Below are 16,634 nucleotides of genomic sequence, written 5' to 3' on the forward strand. Positions count from 1 at the left end.
GGTTGTTACATGGCTATCCGCCATAATATGACAAATCATTTCAATATAAATCAAGTAGGGTCATTACTTGAAGACTTACCTCGGATGTTGTCGAATGATTTCGACGGCTATTCGATCACTTTTTCCTTCCCCTTATCCAACTTTGGTCCACTAAGCTCTTGAGCTTAATTCAAACAAATAGAGCTTATTTAATAATTTATCAATTTAACAATCCGATTAAATACATTCATATTATACAATTAAGTAGCGAATAGCTTTATTGACTAGTTATTCAAGCATTATACATGTGCTCTACTCATGCACCACCGAATAATAGGACTAGCTTAATACCTTGCATATTCGAATTCATAGACATCATTTCGTTCCTCACAACACACATTTTGTCCCTAACCATCATAAGAGCCCAAGGCATAAACACAATGCCAATTCCAATTAAGTCTACCATCATAGCATTATCATATTTATGCACTTGGTAAGTTAACGTCGAACACATTCGGCACTAGGTGTCCAAACCAATGTTCCTCGAACATTAAACTCAATTTATAACCCATTCAAAATTCCTTAGCAACAATCATTTAACAACAATGTACTTAACCAATTCCTTAGCACACATTCGACAACATATATATATATATATATATATATATATATATGTCAATGACTAAAACACTTAGGCCGATTCTTTCCATTTTGTATCTATGCACCTATTTGATCATTAGTTTAGTTCAAACACCCTTACACCAAGATTCATCCAATTTAACATGAAACACAAACCTAAATCCTCAATAGCTACCATGGCCGAAAGTTCTAGTCATCCCAAAATTCAAAATTCTTAGCATGGGCTACCTAGAGGATTTGATGACTAGTTCAAATCTCAAACCATTTAACATACTTATCAAAATATATAACATTACCACCATTTTTCTTTAACCTCTACCATGGCGAATGTTCATATCACCATCCATTTCAAAGATTTCGGCATGGTTAAGTAAGGGACTTAGAATCTAGCTTAAAACCATGCTAAGATTTTAAAGGACTAGCTTGAGTTTCTTACCTTAATGAAGGCCTACCATGGACGAATGGCTCCTCCTCTTCCTCTCTTAGAATCGACCAAGAAGAAAACATGAGAAAGACTCCTTTGTTTCTTTTCTCTTTTCCTTATTTTATTTACTTATGTTATAAAATATAAGCTACTAACTAATAATTAATACATATTATGTGCATATAAGCCCATCATGGCGGCCACTACTTATGATATATGGGAAATTTGACATGCAAACCCTCATTTTTGCATGCATGATCCACTAGTCATCACACATTTCCCCATCATACTTCCAAAGTTTACTACCAGGTCCTTTCTAGTGAAATTCACATTTATAACTCTAAATCAAAACATCAAAATGTCACACATGAGTTAACACATATTATAGGCATCAAAATAAATTTTAAATTATTTTTATGCCTCGGTTTTGTGGTCCCGAAACCACATTCAGACTAGGGTCATTTTAAAGGTGTCACAACTCTCCCCGCTTTAGAAACTTTCGTCCCGAAAATCTTACCGTAAATAGGTTTGGGTATCGCTCTTTCATAGAGTTCTCGGGTTCCCAAGTAGCTTCTTCTATCCGTGTTTGAGCCATAACACTTTCACTAGCGGAACCCTTTTGTTTCGCAACTCTTTCACTTCACGTGCTAGGATACGAATCGGTTCTTCTTCATAACTCATATTGGCTTGAATTTCAACCTCGATGGACTAATTACGTGCGACGGATCGGATCTATAACGTCAAAGCATCGAAACATGAAAGACGTCGTGAATCTTTTCGAGTTCGGGGCAAAATCAAACGATACATAATCGGACCGACTCGTTCAGATACTTCATATGGCCCGATGAACCTCGGACTCAATTTGCCTTCGGCCAAATCGAGTATCTTTTTCCAAGCGAAACTTTAAGGAACACTTTATCTCCCACGATACTCAATGTCTTTTTGTTTGAGATCCGCGTCGACTTGACGATCGGAGGCTATCTTGGACTTTCATGGATTACTTTTACTTTACATTCAGCATCTTTAATCAAATCCACTCGAAAATTTTACTTTCACCGAGCTCGGTCCAAAACAATGGTGTACGGCATTTACGCCCGTACAAAAGCCTCGTAAGGTGCCATCTTAATACTTGATTGAGAACTATTATTGTAGGCGAATTCAATCAAAGGTAAATACCGTTCCCATGAACCACTAAACTCGAGGATGCAACATCTCAACATATCCTCAAGTATCGAATTATCCGCCGGATTGACCATCGGTTTGGGGATGAAAAGGCTAAAATGCGGTTTGGTACCCAAAGCTTCTTGCAATTTCTTCCAAAATCGCGAGGTGAATCTCGGATCTCTATTCGACACAATAGAAATCGGTACCCCGTGTAATCTCACAATCTGAGAAACATACAATTCAGCTAGTTTATCCAATGAAAAATCCATGCGTACGAGGATAAAGTGAGCCGACTTAGTCAGTCTATCAACAACGACCCAAATCGCATCTTTCTTACTTGCCGACATTGGTAACCCAGATACAAAATCCATCGTGACTCGTTCCCATTTCAGGTATCATGATCGGCTGAAGTAAACCCGTAGGCACTAGATGTTCTGCCTTTACTTGCTGACATATTAAACACTTCGAAACAAAATCGGAAATGTCTCGCTTCATACCATGCCACCAAAACTGACGTCTCAGATCGTTGTACATTTTCGTACTCCCCGGGTGAATTGATATTCGGCTACAATGAGCTTCGTTCAGAATCATCGAAATGAGTTCTGAATTTCTTGGAACACACAACCGATTTCTATACCTCAAACAATCGTCATCATCAATTTGAAACTCTGATTCCACATTGAACACATTCACTGTTTGCAACCAACTCATCGTCGACTTTACGAGCTTCACGAATTTGATGAATCAATAATGGTTTGGCCTTTAATTGACTACTAACACATTGTCGGGTAGAATAGACAAGTGTACATTCATCGCCCGTAAAGCAAATAGTGATTTCCGGCTTAAGGCGTCCGCAACCACATTAGCCTTTCCCGGGTGATAATCAATGACAAGCTCATAATCTTTTAACGACTCGAGCCAACGTCTTTGTCGCAGATTCAAGTCTCTTTGAGTCATCAAATATTTGAGACTTTTGTGATCCGAAAATACATGGCACTTCTCACCAAATAAGTAATGTCGCCATATTTTCAAGGCGAATACGATGGCAGCTAATTTGAGATCATGGGTCAGATAATTTTTCTCATTGTCTCGATGCATAGGCCACAACTCGACCTTCTTGCATCAATACGCAACCTAGCCCAAGTAGGGAGGCGTCACTATAGATGACAAACTCTTTGCACGATTCGGGCGCACTAAAATTGAGCTTCGTCAAATAAGTTTTCAGTTGATCAAAACTTTTCGACATTTTCCGTCCATTCAACTTAACCTCTTTTGAAGTAGCCGTCATGGGTGTGGCTATCATCGAGAAACCTTTTACAAACCGTCGGTAGTAACCCAAGCCCCAAAAAGCTCGAACCTCGATAATATTTCTCGAGGCTTCCAGTTAAGTATGGCGAAATTTTGCTCGGGTCAACTCGAATACCGTCGGGATACCACATGACCCAAGAAGCTAACCTCTCTTAACCAAAACTCACACTTACCGAACTTAGCATATAACTGCTTATCCCGTAAAATTTGCAACACTAATCTCGTGTGTCAAAGATGTTCGGTCTCATCTCTTGAATAGACCAAGATGTCATCAATGAACACAACTACTGAACCGGTCCAAATATTGTCCGAAGATCCGATTCATCAAATCCATAAATACCGTAGGGCATTAGTGAGCCCAAACGGCATCACTAAGAACTCGTAGTGGCCGTATCTCGCTTACGAAGCGCTTTTGGGTATATCCGAATCTCGAATTAAATCGATAATAACCCGATCTCAAATCTATCTTTGAAAACACTTGAGGCTCCCTTTAGTTGATCAAACAAACCATCAATACGCTGATAACGGATATTTATTCTTTATCGTCACTTTATTCACCGACGATAGTCAATGCACAACCTCATGGTTCCGTCCTTCTTTTCACAAACAATACTGGTGCACCCCAAGGTGAGAAACTTGGTCGAGCGAAACCTCTATCCGTCAATTCTTGCAATGAGCTTTCAACTCTTTTAACTCGGTTGGTGCCATACGATCTGGAGCTATCAAAATCAGCGTAGTCCTGTACAAGCTCAATACCAAACTCTATCTCCCGAGCAATGGCAAACCCAGTAATTCTTCGGAAAAACATCCGGTATTCACAAACCACCGGCACCGATTTGGGTTTTATTTCTAACTCCTTATCATCAAGTACATACGCAAGGTATGCTTCGCACCCTTTCTTACATATTTTTGGCCAACATTGATGATATTACAGCTGGCAACCCCTTTAAGTCCGTAGACTCAACTCGGATCATCTCGTTATTTGCGCACCTCAAATCAATAGTCTTGCTTTTGCAATTCACAACCGCATCATGCACGGTCAACCAATCCAAACCAAGAATAACATCAAATTCATCGAGCGGCAAAAGCATCAAGTCCATGGGAAAATGCAGGAACCTCGAATTACTAGGGGCATTTCTTACACACTTTGTCGACAAGCACGTGACGACCCAAGGATTTGACACCAATTACTAACTCGAGAGACTCAATAGGTAAAGTCTTCTTTGGATGCTAAGGTTTCGCATATATAAGAATGAGTAGAACCGGGGTCAATCAAAGCAATCACATTAGTATCAAAGAGACCGAAAGTCGGTAATAACATCCGGCGAGGAAGCATCCTCGCGTGGGCGATAGCATAAGCCCTAGCAGAGGCCTTGAGCCTCGGATCTGGTCGTAGCATCTCTAGATCCTCTCGATCACCACTAGCATTGCCGTATTTCTAGATGGTCTACCTCGGCGGTGGTAGCACCCGGTTTTCCACTCGATTTACATTCATTCGAGCAACCTCGGGCAATCTTTGATGAAGTGGTCAACTGATCCGCACTTGTAACAGAGCGGTCATGGAATCTACAACTTCCAGAATGCCATTTGCCACAATACTGGCACTCCGTTCTATCTCGACGATCATTTCCAACACTGGCGATCGAAGTGACTCGTGTACTCACAGGGGGTCGATCACGATCTCGTCTAGAAAAGCCTGAAGTGTCCCTAGACCGGCCCAAGCCATCTCTAAATTTCTTCGATGACTATGGGAAGGGCTTCCCGAGACCTCTTCTGAAACTCCCTTGCTCCCACCTCGACTTTTCTTTTCTCCATACTGAGCTCCTTGGCCTTGCAAGCTCGCTCAACAAGTACTATAAATTCTCAGATTTCCAAGATGCCAACATACAGCTTTATATCATCGTTTAGTCCATCCTCGAAACGTTTACACATTACGGCTTCTAAGGAAATGCATTCTCGTGCGTACCGGCTAAGCCTCACAAATTTTCATTCATAATCGGTAACCGACATGGAACCTTGTTTGAGTTCAAGAAATTCCTTCCGTTTTGGTCAATGAATCTCGACGATATACTTCTTTCAAACTCGGTTTGGAAGAACTCCCAAGTTACTTGCTCTCGGGGCAACAAGTCGAGTACTCCACCAATAGTAGGCGTAATCGCGTAGCAAGGAGATAGTCTGATTTAGGCATTCATCGGGTGTGCAAGATAGTTCATCGAGTACTCGAATAGTGTTGTCCAACCAAAATTCAGCTTGCTCGGCATGATCACTATCCGTAGCCTTAAATTGATAGCCCGTGTTTTCTGGATTCTATCAACTAGGGCTTATTTGACCTTATTTGGTCGGGCCATCAAGGCATTGTAGGTGCGGGGGTTGTGTTTGTGGGGAATGGAGGTTGTGGAACAGCTGTATTAGTTCGAATGTATTGGTTGAACCAATCATTCATCACGCTATAAAAAGCTTGTGACAGCCCAAAATTGACCCTAGTCGGAAGGTGGTCTCGGGACCACAAAACCGAGGCATAAAAATAATTAAAAATTTATTTTGATGCCTATAATATGTGTGTGCTCATGTATGACATTTTATGATGATTGATTTAGTGTTATAAGGGTGAATTCCACAAGAAAGGACTTAGTAATGAACTTTGAAAGTATGATAGGGAAATGTGTGATGACTAATTAAAGCATGCATGCAAAATAATGGACTTGCATGTCAAATTCCCCCTTTTATAGGTGGTGGCCGGCCATGACAAGGGAGGATGGGCTAAACATGTCATGAAACATGTTTTGTTGGTGCATTAGGGTGAAATAATAAACAAAGGTGTATGGGTGATAAAAAAATGAAAAAAAAAATGTGTGTGAGTGTGGTAACCCCCCCCCCAATTGCCGTGAGTTGTAGAGAAGGAAAGAAAAAAATTTTGTTCATCCTTTCTTTGAGCCAAAACTAAGGAAGAAGGAGGATTTTTGCTTCATGCTTGGTTTGGAAGAGATCTAGAAGGAGATTTGGCTAAGTTTGCATCAAGATTAAGGTATGTATGAGGTTGTGTTAGGAGTTTCATGCATGTTTTGGTTGCTAACTTGATGTGCATGTTAGCCATGGCTCAAATCTTTGTTATGCCATGGAAATGGTATTTGGCCAAAGTTGTTATGGTGATAAAGCCATTGCATGCTAAGTGTGAAGCTTGATGATGATGCATGCAATGATGGATTGTCTACTCTTGAGTAAGATTTTGAGTTTTCTTTTTGTGTTTAACCATGATTGAAGTTGAATGGAGCATGATTTTCATATTCGGCCATGATGCATCCTTGAACATGGTTCATGCCTCTTGCATGTTAGTTAAAATTTGTATTTTGGATGGCTATGGACATCTTGAAATTCGGCCATGCTCATATTGTATATATATGTTTACACATGATGTTTTGGCTATGAAGTAAGTGATGAATATATTGGTTTAAAGAAGAAGATGTGGAAGAATGCTTGTGAAATTGCAAGCACAATTCGGCCTAGCACACATATAAGTGCTTGATGCTATATTATAAGTTTTGGGCCACAATGTGCAAAGCATTAACTAGTAAATGCATGCTGTTTTTGTGAGGTATTAAGTGCAAAATTGGCCTCAACATGTACATGAATATTCGGCCTTGGGTAGCCTATTGAAGGCCTTAGCCTTTCCTTGATGCTCAAATAAATTGTATTGAATTGCTTCATGTAGTATAAAATGTGCATGACCATTGTGTATTCAAGCTAAAGAGTGGCCATATGACCATTTAAATTCCTTGTCATATTCGCCATAAGCTAGCACAATGAGGTTTTGATAAATTGAATTTGTTTGAATTAGCTCAAGAGCTAAGAGGGCCACAATTGGACAAGGGGAAGGAAAAAGTAATCGAATAGCCGTAAAAGCCATTCGACAACATCCGAGGTAAGTCCTCAAGAAGTGACCTTACTTGAATTATGTGGAATGAAATATGGATGTATTGATTATTGATTTATGTGTATGAGTATTCAATGATACCCGGCTAAGTCCCCAAGGCGATTATGTTAGTGATTATAATTGTGTTTGAGCCTTAGTAACGAAAATAAATATGTATGTCCAATGATTATTGATGTATGTGTGCATGAGAAATTGAATGATATCCGGGCTAAGCCTCAAGACAATTATGCTGGAAATTATAACCGGGTTAAGACCGAAGGCAATTGTGCTAGTGGCTACATCCTGGCTAAGACCAAGGCATTCGTGCGAGTCATTCTATCCGGCTAAGACCAAGGCATTTGTGCAAATCGTGATATCCGGGTTAAGTCCCGTAGGCCTTGGTGCGGGTTACCATAACCGGCTATGTCCCAAGGCGATTGATCGAGTAGCGACATCCGGTTAAACTCAAGGTATGTGATTTGAAAATTATAAGCTTGCTGGAAAATTTCAGCTAATGCACTTGTGAAATTTCCCAATGACAAGGTAAGTGCGGTGTGCTTTTTGCTGCTAGGAGTAAGAGCGTGTGAATATCCGCTCCTATGATGGAACGAGTTATCGGCCTTAATGAAGCCGTTATTTGTGTATGAACATAAGAGTTGGGATGGTGAAGTAAGTATGATTATGTGAATGTGCATTAATGAAATGATGCATTTAACTATGTGAATGTATTGCTGTAATTAGAGTTGATTATATTCCTTGAGACTTACTAAGCATAAAAATGCTTACTCATTGCTTTGGCTCTCGCTTTTCTAGATTTCGCTCGACAAAGAATCGGATTCGGGATCGTTGAAGTCAAGTCATCCACACTATTAAGCCCCATTTGGTATAAATTCTTGGTTGAACTTGAAATGGCATGTATAAGACTACCCCATGTTGGTTAAATATGTTGTGATGTATATATGTACGGCCATGCGAAAATGGCTCAAAAAGGAAGCATGAACTTAGACAAATTGTGGTTTGTATGTATATATTTGGTGTCATGATGTGGCTATGGCTTGAAATGGGAATGTTGGTCATATGATCAGCCATTGGCATGGTTAAAATGATCATATATGAAGCTAGGTATGGCAAGACTAGTTGGTTCATGGAGACTACCAAATAGGTAAGACCTACCTTAAAACAGATGCTGCCAGCTGCAGTGACGTGAATGTGAAAATCACCAAAATTCGTAGGAATGGAATTAAATAGTGAATAAGCTATGTAAATGAACCTTTATGAGTATATTTTCATATGGAAGAAACGAAATGGTCATAGGAGTTACATGTTAAGAGATATTAAAGCTATTGTGAGACAGGGCCAGAATGGTTTCTGGTTCCCTGTCGCAACTTTAAAAATTCACTATAAATTATCCAAAAAGAATTAGGAGACATACCTTATATTTACAGATTCAATTTTGAGTCTAGTTTCATTAGAAACAAACGGCACCAGCATTAAAGCCCTGTACAGAGAGATATTCAAGTTATACTACGCGAAGGTCAGAGCAGTCGATCCCTGTAACATGGGTGACTTTAACTAATAAACTGTACCAATTGGCCCGACCAAAAATTCTAGAAATAAATCCATGGATGGATATATGAGTCTAAATTCAGGGAAAATTTACGAAACCAGTTTCCGAGTTTTGAAACTCGAGATATGATTTTTAAGGCGACAGTGATGCAGTTTTCCAGCCTGACTGGAAATGTCAAATGGATGGGCAAAACAAGTGAACTTGGCTTGTTAACCCCTCGTGTCCGGCAATCGCGATGGTCTCGGTTCGGGTGTTACAATTTTATTGGTATCAGAGCCACGGTTTAGTCGATTCTAGGACTACCGTGAGGTGTTTGGGGTCTAGCTATACATGCCATTAAATGATGAATCGATAGTGTGGTGATTTACGACAATTTGACTTTGAGTTTGTTTATAGCAATGGATCCCGATCCCAACCGAGCAATAGCTGATGATGTGGAGAGTGTGGCGCTGCTCCCAAGACAAGGGACAGCGCGGTGGACTCTCAACCTATGGCCAGCAATCCGAATGATGAGGCTAGGCAAGCCTTTTATAGTGTGATGAACGAATGGTTTAATCAATACATTCGAACTAACACGGCTGTCCCACAACCTCCATTCTCGACAAATGCAACCCGCAAGACCTACAATACCTCCGTGAATCGACCAAATAAGGTCAAGTAAGCCCCAATCGATAGGATTCAAAACATGGGGCCACTGAATTTAAAGCTACGGATGATGATGATGCCGAACGAGCTGAATTTTGGTTGGACAACACTATCCGGTGCTCGATGAGCTATCTTGTACACCGATGAGTGCTTAAAGTGTACCATCTCCTTGCTACGTGATTCCACCTACTATTGGTGGAGTACTCATTGTGGTACCTAGAGAGCAAGTGACTTGGGAATTCTTTCAAACCAAGTTCAAAAAAAAAAAGTATATCAGTCAGAGATTCATCGACCAAAAGCGAAGGGAATTTCTTGATCTTAAGCAAGGTTCGATGTCAGTTATCGACTACGAACGAAAATTTGTGAGGCTTAGCTGGTACGCTGCGAGAGTGCATTTCGTCCGGGCTATTATGTAAACGCTCGAGGATGGGCTGAATGATGATATAAGGATGTTTGTTGGCATCCTCGAGATACGAGAGTTCGTAGTACTTGTTGAGCGAGCTTGTAAAGCGTAAGAACTTAGAAAGGAGAAACAAAAAGCTGATGTGGAACCGGAGAATTCGAAGAGGTCCTCGGAAAGTCTCTTCAACAGCAATCAAGAGATTTCGAGATGATGTGAACCGGTCTAGAGGCGCTTTGGGCTTTTCTAGACGAGGACGCGATCGACCCCTGTGACCACACGAGTCACTTGATTGCCGATGGTGGAAATGATCACGAGAGAGGCGGAGTGTCAACATTGTGGCAAATGGCATTCGGGGAGCTGTTGGTTTCGTGATCGCTCTGCTATAAGTGTGGATCGGCCGACCACTTTAGGAAAGATTGCCCGAGGATGCTTGAATGTAATGTGAGTCGAGTGGAAACTCGGTGCTACCATCGCCGAGGTAGGCCACCTAGAAATATGGGCAATGTCGGCGGTCGAGAGGATCTAGAGATGCTACCATCGGATCTCGAGGCTCGTGCTCCTGCGAGGACTTATGCCATACGCACGCGCCGAGGATGCCGCCTCCGATGTCTTTACCGGTGCTTTCACTCTTTTCAATACTAATGTGATTGCTTTGATTGACCCGGTTCTACTCAATCTTATATATGTGAAACCTTAGCATCCAAGAAGACTTTGCCTATTGAGTCTCTTGAGTTTGTAATTCGGTGTCAAACCCTTGGGTCATTACGTGCTTGTCAACAAAGTGTGCAAGAAAAGTCCCCTAGTGTTCCGAGGTTCTTGTTTCCGGCGGACTTGATGCTTTTGCCGTTCGATGAATTCAACGTTATTCTTGGTTTGGATGGGTTGACCATGCACGATGCGGTCGTAAATTGCAAAAGCAAGACTATCGATTTGAGGTGCGCGAATAACGAGATAATTCGGGTTAAGTCTACGGACTTAAAGGGTTGCCACCGTAATATCGCAATGTTGGCCCGAAAATATGTAAGAAAAGAGTGCGAAGCGTACCTTGCGTCGTGCTCGATGACAAGGAATCGTAAAAGAAACCCGAATCTGTGCCGTGGTTTGTGAATACCCGGATGTTTTCCTCAAGAATTGCCGGTTTACCACCGTGCTCGAAATAGAATTTGGCATCGAATTGGTACCGTACCACTCAATTTCGATAGCTCCGTATCGTATGGCACCAACGAATTAAAGGAGTTGAAAGCTCGATTGCAAGAATTGGTGGATAGAGGTTTTGCTCACTTTGAGTTTTTCGCCTTGGGTGCGCCAAGATTGTTCGTGAAGAAGAAGGATGGAACCATGCGGTTTGCATTGACTATCGTCGACTTAATAAAGCGACAATAAAGAACAAATATCCGCTGCCACGTATTGATGACTTGTTCGATCAATCAAGGGAGCCTCGGTGTTCTCGAAAATAGATTTGAGATCGGGCTATTATCAATTGCGAATCCGAGATTCGGACGCACTCAAGACCGCCTTCGAACGAGATATGGTCACTATGAGTTCCTAGTGATGCCGCTTGGGCTCACTAATGCCCTGCAGATTTATGGATTTAATGAATCGGATCTTTAGACCATATTTGGATCGATTCGTAGTCGTGTTCATTGATGACATCTTGGTCTATTCAAGAAATGAGACCGAACATCTTTGAACACCGCGGTTAGTGCCGCAAATTTTACGGATAAGCAATTATATGCTAAGTTCAAGAAGTGTGAGTTCGGTTAAGAGAGGTTAGCTTCTTGGGTCATGTGGTATTCAGATCGGTATTCGAGTCGACCAAATAAAATTTCAGCCATACTTAATTGGAAGCCTCAGAAATATTCTTGAGGTTCGGAGTTTTTGGGGCTCGCGGTTATTACCGACGATTTGTAAAAGGCTTCTCAACGATAGCCACGCGATGACGGTTACTCCAAAAGGATGTTAAGTTCGAATGGATTGAGAAATGCCAAAAAGTTTCGATCAATCTGAAAACTTATTTGACTGAAGCCCCAATTCTAGTGCAACCCGAGTCCGCAAGGAGTTTGTCATCTATAGTGACGCCTCTCTACTTGGGTTAGGTTGCGTATTAATGCAAGAAGGTCGAGTTGTGGCCTGTCGCCGAGGCAATTAAAGCCACATGAGAAAAATTATCCGACTCATGATCTCGAATTGGCGCCATCGTATTCGCTTTAAAGATTTGGCGACATTACTTATTTGGTGAAAGGTGCCATGTATACTTGGATCACAAAAGTCTCAAATATTTGATGACCCAAAGAGACTTAAATCTGCGACAAAGACGTTGGCTCGAGCTGTTAAAGGATTATGAGTGATCATTGACTATCACCGGAAAGGCGAATGTGGTTGCGATGCCTTGAGTCGTAAATCGTTATTCACTTTACGACGATGAATGTGCACTTGTCCGTCCGATCCGACAGGTGTGTTAGTGGCTGAATTGAAAGCCAAACCATTATTGACACACCAAATTCGAGAAGCTCGTAAAGTCGACGACGAGTTGGTTGCAAAACGGGCTGCGTGTGTTCAACAAGGACTCGGAGTTTCAAATCGACGATGATGATTGTTTGAGGTTCAAAGGTCGTCTGTGTGTCCCAAAGAATTGAACTCATTTCGATAATTCAATGAAGCCCATTGTAGCCGAATGGCAATCCACCCGGAGTACTGAAGATGTACAATGATTTGAAACGTCGGTTTTGGTGGCATGGTATGAAGCGAGAGATGTCTAATATGTCAACAAGTGAAAGCGGAACATCAGTGCCTTCGTGGATTACTTGACCAATCACGATACCCGAGTGGAAATGGGATCGAGTCACAATGGACTATGTATCCGGACTGCCATTGTCGCAAGTAAGAAGGATGCGGTTTGGGTCGTGGTAGATCGATTGACTAAGTCGGCCCACTTTGTCCCCAGACGCACGGATTTTTCAATGGACAAATTAGCGGAATTGTACGCTTTCGATTGTGAGATTACACGGGTGCCTATTTCCATCGCCTCGGATAGAGATCCGAGATTTACCTCGCGATTTTGGAAAAAGTTGCAAGAAGCTTTGGGTACCAAGTTGCATTTCAAGACCGCCTTTCACCCCAAACCGATGGTCAATCTGAGCGGATAATTCGGATACTTGAGGATATGTTAAGATGTTGCGTCCTCGAGTTTAGTGGTTCATGGGAGCGGTATTTGCCGTTGATTGAATTCGCTTACAACAATAGCTTTCAATCAAGTATTAAGATGGCACCCTACGAGGCCTTATACGGTCGTAAATGCCGTACACCATTGTTTTGGACCGAGCTCGGTGAAAGCAAGATTTTCGGGTGGATTTGATTAGGGATGTTTGAATGTAAAGTGAAAGTAATCCGTGAAAGTCTCAAGATAGCCTCCGATCGCCGTAAGTCATACGCGATCTGAAGCGTAAGGATATCGAGTATCGTGGGCGATAAAGTGTTTCTCAAGGTATCGCCTTGGAAAAAGATACTCGTGTTCTACCGTAAGGGCAAGTTGAGCCCGAGGTTCATTGGGCCATATGAGATATCGAGCGAGTCGGTCCAAAGTGGCATATCGCTTGATTTTGCCCCGAACTCAAAAGGTTCACGATGTCTTTCACGCTTCGATGCTTCGACGCTATAGATCCGATCCATCGCACGTGATTAGTCCATCGAAATTGAAATTCAAGCTAATATGAGTTATGAGGAAGAACCGATTCGTATCCTATCACGAGAGTGAAAGAGTTATAAACAAGCGGGTTCCGCTAGTGAAAGTGTTATGGCTCAAGCACGGGATAGAAGAAGCTACTTGGGAGACCGAGAACTCTATGAAAGAGCGATATCCAAGCCTATTTACCGTAAGATTTTCGGGACGAAAATTTCTTAAGTGGGGAGAGTTGTGACAGCCCAAAATTGACCCTAGTCGGAAGGTGGTCTCGGGACCACAAAACCGAGGCATAAAAATAATTAAAATTTATTTTGATGCCTATAATATGTGTGCTCATGTATGACATTTTATGATGATTGATTTAGTGTTATAAGGGTGAATTCCACAAGAAAGGACTTAGTAATGAACTTTGAAAGTATGATAGGAAATGTGTGATGACTAATTAAAGCATGCATGCAAAATAATGGACTTGCATGTCAAATTCCCCTTTATAGGTGGTGGCCGGCCATGACAAGGAGGATGGGCTAAACATGTCATGAAACATGTTTTGTTGGTGCATTAGGGTGAAATAATAAACAAAGGTGTATGGGTGATAAAAAATGAAAAAAAAATGTGTGTGAGTGTGGTAACCCCCCAATTGCCGTGAGTTGTAGAGAAGGAAAGAAAAAATTTTGTTCATCCTTTCTTTGAGCCAAAACTAAGGAAGAAGGAGGATTTTTGCTTCATGCTTGGTTTGGAAGAGATCTAGAAGGAGATTTGGCTAAGTTTGCATCAAGATTAAGGTATGTATGAGGTTGTGTTAGGAGTTTCATGCATGTTTTGGTTGCTAACTTGATGTGCATGTTAGCCATGGCTCAAATCTTTGTTATGCCATGGAAATGGTATTTGGCCAAAGTTGTTATGGTGATAAAGCCATTGCATGCTAAGTGTGAAGCTTGATGATGATGCATGCAATGATGGATTGTCTACTCTTGAGTAAGATTTTGAGTTTTCTTTTGTGTTTAACCATGATTGAAGTTGAATGGAGCATGATTTTCATATTCGCCATGATGCATCCTTGAACATGGTTCATGCCTCTTGCATGTTAGTTAAAATTTGTATTTTGGATGGCTATGGACATCTTGAAATTCGCCATGCTCATATTGTATATATATGTTTACACATGATGTTTTGGCTATGAAGTAAGTGATGAATATATTGGTTTAAAGAAGAAGATGTGGAAGAATGCTTGTGAAATTGCAAGCACAATTCGCCTAGCACACATATAAGTGCTTGATGCTATATTATAAGTTTTAATACACAATGTGCAAAGCATTAACTAGTAAATGCATGCTGTTTTTGTGAGGTATTAAGTGCAAAATTGGCCTCAACATGTACATGAATATTCGCCTTGGTAGCCTATTGAAGGCCTTAGCCTTTCCTTGATGCTCAAATAAATTGTATTGAATTGCTTCATGTAGTATAAAATGTGCATGACCATTGTGTATTCAAGCTAAAGAGTGGCCATATGACCATTTAAATTCCTTGTCATATTCGCCATAAGCTAGCACAATGAGGTTTTGATAAATTGAATTTGTTTGAATTAGCTCAAGAGCTAAGAGGGCCACAATTGGACAAGGGAAGGAAAAGTAATCGAATAGCCGTAAAAGCCATTCGACAACATCCGAGGTAAGTCCTCAAGAAGTGACCTTACTTGAATTATGTGGAATGAAATATGGATGTATTGATTATTGATTTATGTGTGTATGAGTATTCGAATGATACCCGGGCTAAGTCCCAAGGCGATTATGTTAGTGATTATAATTGTGTTTGAGCCTTAGTAACGAAAATAAATATGTATGTCCAATGATTATTGATGTATGTGTGCATGAGAAATTGAATGATATCCGGCTAAGCCTCAAGACAATTATGCTGGAAATTATAACCGGTTAAGACCAAGGCAATTGTGCTAGTGGCTACATCCGGGCTAAGACCAAGGCATTCGTATGAAGTCATTCTATCCGGCTAAGACCAAGGCATTTGTGCAAATCGTGATATCCGGGTTAAGTCCCGTGAGGCCTTGGTGCGGGTTACCATAACCGGCTATGTCCCAAGGCGATTGATCGAGTAGCGACATCCGGTTAAACTCAAGGTATGTGATTTGAAAATTATAAGCTTGCTGGAAAATTTCAGCTAATGCACTTGTGAAATTTCCCAATGACAAGGTAAGTGCGGTGTGTGCTTTGCGCGCTAGGAGTAAGAGCGTGAATATCCGCCCTATGATGGAACGAGTTATCGGCCTTAATGAAGCCGTTATTTGTGTATGAACATAAGAGTTGGGATGGTGAAGTAAGTATGATTATGTGAATGTGCATTAATGAAATGATGCATTTAACTATGTGAATGTATTGCTGTAATTAGAGTTGATTATATTCCTTGAGACTTACTAAGCATAAAATGCTTACTCATTGCTTTGGCTCTCGCTTTTCTAGATTTCGCTCGACAAAGAATCGGATTCGGGATCGTTGAAGTCAAGTCATCCACACTATTAAGCCCCATTTGGTATAAATTCTTGGTTGAACTTGAAATGGCATGTATAAGACTACCCCATGTTGGTTAAATATGTTGTGATGTATATATGTACGGCCATGCGAAAATGGCTCAAAAAGGAAGCATGAACTTAGACAAATTGTGGTTTGTATGTATATATTTGGTGTCATGATGTGGCTATGGCTTGGAAATGGGAATGTTGGTCATATGATCAGCCATTGGCATGGTTAAAATGATCATATATGAAGCTAGGTATGGCAAGACTAGTTGGTTCATGGAGACTACCAAATAGGTAAGACCTACCTTAAAAACAGATGCTGCCAGCTGCAGTGATGTGAATGTGAAAAATCACCAAAATTCGTAGGAATGGAATTAAATAGTGAA

This window comes from Gossypium arboreum, chromosome 2 (genome assembly GCF_025698485.1).
Source record: "Gossypium arboreum isolate Shixiya-1 chromosome 2, ASM2569848v2, whole genome shotgun sequence".
Lineage (NCBI taxonomy): Eukaryota > Viridiplantae > Streptophyta > Magnoliopsida > Malvales > Malvaceae > Gossypium > Gossypium arboreum.